A 6,234-nucleotide genomic window follows, 5' to 3' on the forward strand; every position below is an offset into this window, starting at 1 on the left:
AAGTAGTTCAGATGGTAACCATATTTTACCACAATTTAAGAGAGAGCGAGCGAGCATGCAAATGATAAAATTCATGGGGCATACTGCTAATAGATGAATTTGGGTAAAGAACATTTGAGTGTTTTCTGTACTATTTTTATTTTTTCAATTTTTATGCAAGTTTAAAATTGTTTCCAAATAAAGTTTTCTATGTAAATAAAGTAGAAATTCCTCCCATGGCAGAGCAGCTCCACCTGCCTCCTGGTACAGCCTCCTAGGTGAGTGGCAGGAGAGGGGCCTGGAAGCAGCCACCTGCTCTCAACCCTCTCACTCCGCATGACCTGTTCATTCGCCCTTTCCTTCAAATGCCTCTAGGGTTAGATGACCAAACTGATCCTCACCAGATTTATCCCCACAGACTACATTCTTTTAATGAATTGACTGGCTCCCTGGGGCAGGATAAACTCAGGAAATGAGGGTGAGGTAAAGGGCACTGGACCAGGAGAGAGAGTCTGCATGTCTCATCCTGATTCTGCAGATTAGCTGTGTGGCTTGGGCAACTCATTACCTCTGGAGGTGAACACTCTGATCTAGAATTTTTCTTTTTGTTGTTGTTGTTTTATTGTTGTTGTTGTGATCATGCCACTGCACTCTAGTCTGGATGCAGAGTGAGTCTGGGTGTAGGATGCAGAGAGACCCTGTCTCACTCTGCCACCCAGACTAGAGTGCAGTGGCATGATCACAGCTCACTGCAGCCTTGACCTTCTGGACTCAACTGATCCTCCCACCTCAGCCTCCCAAGTAGCTGGGACTACAGCTGCATGCAACAAAACTCAGCTAATTTATTTTTTATAGAGACAGGGTCTCCCTGTGTTGCCCAGCCTGGTCTCGAACTCTTGGGCTCAAGTGATCCTCCCGCTTTGGCCTCCTGAAGTGCTGGGATTACAGACGAGAGCCACTGCACTGGGCCTCAGAATTTTTTAAAGGTCCCTTGCAGCGTTATAATTTTATATCTTACATTCACCACTCCTGAGAACAGAGTCACCAATTAAGCACTAGGTAATATGACTCTAATGATATGGCTAAAAATATTGAAACATTCCACATGTTAATTTTTCCTCCTGCTACTTAGTTTTTGTCAATATGTTGTTACATTGCGTTCTAGGAATACTAGAGGTAAGGGTTTGTGTGTGTAGAGAAAGACAGAAAGAAGAGGAAGGAGGAAGAGAAAGAAGGGAAAACAGAATGGTATTCTATAGGAATGAACAACACTTACAACTGATAACATTTTAAAATCTGTAGCATTGACTCACAACTTAAAGTAAAGCCTTTCATTTTCTAAATTGCTTTGCAGTTTTAAAGTAATTTCATACCTGTTTTATTATTTTATCTTCCGAAGAACTCTGAGACAGTCAGGACGGACAACATTTCTATTTTAAAGATAAGAAAACTGATTTGGAGAAGGCAAATGACCGCCAGCTAATTTGTGGTGGTTCACCAATTAGAATCCCAGCTTTTTGACCCTGTACTGATGCTCTTCCCAATTTAAAAACCTATAAAATGTCTTTTCAACATCATACTGAATGGGCAAGAGCTGGAAGCATTCCTCTTGAAAACCAGCACGAAACAAAGATGTCCTCTCTCACCACCCCTATTCAACATAGCATTGGAAGTCCTAGCTGGAGCAATCAGGCAAGAGAATGAAATAAAAGGCACCCAAATAGAAAGAGAGGAAGTCAAAATATCCCTGTTTGCAGATGACATGATTCTATATCTAGAAAACCCCATAGTCTTGGCCAAATAGCTCCTTAAGCTGATAAACAACTTCAGCAAAGTTTCAGGATACAAAATCAAAATACAAAAATCACTAGCAATCCTATATACCAACAACAGCCAAGCTGAGAGCCAAATCAGAAAGGCAATCCCATTCACAATTGCCACAAAAAGAATAAAATACCTAGGAATACAGCTAACCAGGGAAGTGAAAGATTGCTACAACGAGAATCACAAAACACTGCTCAAAGAAATCACAGAAGACACAAACAAATGGAAAAAATCCTATGCTCATGGATAGGAAGAATCAATATTATTAAAATGGCCAAACTGCTCAAAGTAATTTATAGATTCAATGCTATTCCTATTCAACTACAAATGACATTTTTCACAGAACTAGAAAAAACTATTTTAAAGTTCATATGGATTCAAAAAAGAACCTGAGTAGCCAACGCAATCCTAAGCAAAGAGAGCAAAGCTGGAGGCATCATGTTACCTGATTTCAAACTATATTACAGGGCTACAGTAACCAAAACAGCATGGTACTGGTACAGAAATAGACACATAGACCCATGAAACAAAATAGTGTCCAGAAATAAGGCCCACCTATGACCATCTGATTTTCAAAAAAGCTGACAAAAACAAGCAATGAGGAAAAGACTCCCTTTTAAATAAATGGTGCTGGGATAACTGGCTAGCCTTATGCAGAATATTGAAGTTGGGCCCCTTCTTTATGCCATATGTAAAAATCAACTCAAGATGGATTAAAGACTTAAATGTAAAATCCAAAACTATAAAAACCCTGGAAGATCCTGGAAAGGAATACCACTCTGGACACAGGAACGGGCAAAGATTTCACGACAAAGATGCCAAAAGCAATGACAACAAAAGCAAAAATTGGCAAATGAGATCTAATTAAACTAAAGAGCTTCTGCACAGCAAAAGAAACTGTCAACAGAGTAAACAGACAACCTATAGAATGGAAGAAAATTTTTGCAAAATATGCATCTGACAAAGGTCTGATACCCAACATCTACAGGGAACTTAAACAAATTTACAAAAAGAGAAACAAGAAATCCCATTTAAAAGGGGGCAAGGGACGTGAACAGACACTTTTTGAAAGAAGACATACATTCAGCCCACAAACACATGAAAAACAGACCAGTATCACTGATCATTAGAGAAATGCAAATCAAAACCACAATGAGATACCATATCATTAGTCAGAATGGCTATTAATTAAAAGCCAAGGCCGGGCACAGTGGCTCACGCCTGTAATCCCATCACTTTGGGAGGCCAAGGAAGGTGGATCACCAGGTTAGGAGTTCAAGACTAGCCTGGCCAAGATGGTGAAACCCTGTCTCTACTGAAAAAAAAAAAAAAAATAGCCAAAGATGGTGGTGGTGCCTGTAATCCCAGCTACTTGGGAGACTGAGGCAGGAGAATCACTTGAACCTGGGAGGCGGGGGTTGCAGTGAGCCGAGATCATGCCACTGCACTCCTGGCTGGGCGACAGAGTGAGACTCCGTCTCAAAAAAAAAAAAAAAAAAAAAAGTCAAAAAGTAACAGGTGCTGGTGAGGTTGCTTGTGGATAAAAGGAAACACTTATTCTCTGTTGGTGGGAGTGTAAATTAGTTCAATCATTGTGAAAAGCAGTATGGTGATTCCTCAAAGAGCTAAAAGCAGAACTACCATTCAACCCAGCAATCCCATTACTGGGCATATATCCAGAGGACTATAAATCATTCTACCATAAAGATACACGCACATGTATGTTCATTGCAGCACTATTCACAATAACAAAGACATGAAATCAACCTAAATGCCCATCAATGGCAGACCGGATAAAGAAAATGTGGTCCATATACACTGTGGAATACTATGCGGCCATTAAAAAAAGATAAGATCATGTCTTTTGCAGGAAGATGAATGGAGCTGGAGTCCATTATCCTTAGCAAACTAATGCAGGAACAGAAAACCAAATACCGCATGTTCTCACCTATTAGTGGGAGCTAAATGATGAGCACTCATGAACATAAAGAAGGGAACAACAAACACTGGGATCTACCTGAGAGTGGAAGGTGGAGGGTGGGAGGAGAGAGAGGAGAAGACAAAATAACTGTTGGGTACTAGGCTTAATACCTGGGTGATAAAATAATCTGTACAACAAACCCACATGACATGAGTTTACCTAAAGCTTCACATGTACCCCAAAACCTAAAATAAAAGTTAAAAAATAAAATGTCTTCTACAAAACAACAGGCTGCATGCTTCAAAAAGTCACAGTCATGAAAAGCAAAGAAAAGCTGAGAAACCCTTGTAAAGAAAACTAAAGAAGCACAAAAAGTAAATTGAGTATGTAATTGTAGCTTGGATTTTGGATTACAAAGAAACACATTGCTTTTGCAAAAGACATTTCTGGGACAATTGCCAAAATTTCAATTTGGACTGTATTAGATAGTATTGTATCCATATTCGATTTTCTGAATTTGATAATTGCAACATGGTTATATAAGAAATTGTCCTTGTTCTCAGGAGACAGACACTGAAGTAGTTAGGGATAAAATGTTATAATATCTGTAACCTTCTTTCAGTTGGTTGAGGGAAAAAAAATGACAAGAAGAATAAAAAACAAGCTCAGGGCAGTGGCTCACACTTGTAATCGCAGCCCTTTGGAAGGATGAGATGAGAAGATCCCTTGAGCCCAGGAGTTTGAGGCCAGCCTGCACAACATAGTGAGACCAACTACCTACAAAGAATATTAAAATTTTAAAAATTAGAAAAATATTAGCCAGGTGTGATTACACACACCTGTAGTCCTAGTTACTCAGGAATCTGAGGTGGGAGGATTGCTTAAGCCCAGAAGGTCAAGGGTGCAGTGAGCTATGAGTGTTCAAATGCACTCCAGCCTGGGCAACATAGTGAGACCCAGTTTCTAAAAACAAACAAAAGGGTGAAAAACATTATGTGTATTAATATACTAGAACTATATATGATATAAAGAGAGAAAGAGATGTGGCAAATGTGGAAAAATCTCGGTGAAAGGTATTTACATGTTAATTGTTATATTCTTGTAATTTCTCTGAGGTCTGGAAGTTTTTCAAGATTAGAAGTTTAGACTCTGTGTGATGGCTCATGCCTGTAATCCCAGCACTCTGGGAGTCCGAGGTGGGCAGATTGCTTGAGCTCAGGAGTTCGAGACCAGCCTGGGCAAAATGGTGAAATCCCATCTCTACTAAAAATACAAAAAAATTATTCAGGCATGGTGGCGTGTGCCTGTGGTTCTAGCTACTCAGGAAGCTTAGGTGGGAGACTCTCTTGAGCCTGGGAGGTGGGGGTTGCAGTGAGCCAAGATTGCACCACTGCACTCCAGATAGGGTGACAGGGTGAGACCTCTTCTTGAAAAAAAAGTTTAATAAAATAAATAACTAAGAAAACATCTGAAATGAAAACTCCCTAAGGAGTGTCATATTGTGCTTTCTAATATTTTTATTACTATAATAATAGTATGTCATGTTGCTGTTTGCATGATTTTTATGACTACAATATACTATCATCTCGTATGTCATTACTGAGAAATAGGATAATTCACAGAAGTGAATTTTCTAAAACACAAACAAAAAAGATATGTAGACCCTTCAACACTGAAATAAATTTTCAGACCAACTTTATGAATATATTAAACATATTTCTGATATTTCAAACAAAATGCAAGGAACATAATCTATTTTTGAAGATCCTAGGTATTTTAAGGGTCAAATTCTCTAAACAACTTATGTGATCATAATTGTTTACCTTGAGGTTACTGAGATGTTTGTGGCTTTTTATCTAATCTACAGGACCCTCCTACCATTGAGTCTTCCTGTAAGAGATACACAGCCATTCAGATTGCTGCCACTATCAATTCAAGGTCACTGCTGGGCTACTGACTATCCTACGACTGCATTTACTCCCTAATTCTTCTTTCACTTTTACACTCTCCTATCGAACCACCGAAATCTGGCTTCTGCCTCAACCAATCCACCAAAATAGCTTTTGCCACAGTCACCTATAACCTCTCTGTTGATAAATCCAATGTATACTTTTCAGTAATATATATTACTTGATTTCTCAGAAACATTTAATAGATAACCATCCTATTGTTTCTGAAACCATCTCTTCCCCATCTTTCAAAGGTCTAAATTTTACTGATATTTCTATTTCAACTATTATTTCTTCTTCATCTCCTTGGAGAAAATGGTCTTTTTCCCCTATGTTTTGGTTCTGTACTTAAAAAAAAAAAAACTATAATATTAAAAAAAAACTTTAGCTATTATTACAAATTCTCATGGACAGAGATGGGGAGAAGAGAAATAAAAAACTGGAGTTAGGCACAGGCTAGAAGAAACTATTACAAACATTTTGTCTAAAAAATAGTGTATTTTCACACTCACATTTCAGACTGGAAGGAAATATAAGGACATGTACAGGACCAACTGTGAC

The sequence above is a fragment of the Gorilla gorilla genome, chromosome 3 (assembly GCF_029281585.2).
Source record: "Gorilla gorilla gorilla isolate KB3781 chromosome 3, NHGRI_mGorGor1-v2.1_pri, whole genome shotgun sequence".
NCBI classification, from domain to species: Eukaryota; Metazoa; Chordata; class Mammalia; order Primates; family Hominidae; genus Gorilla; species Gorilla gorilla.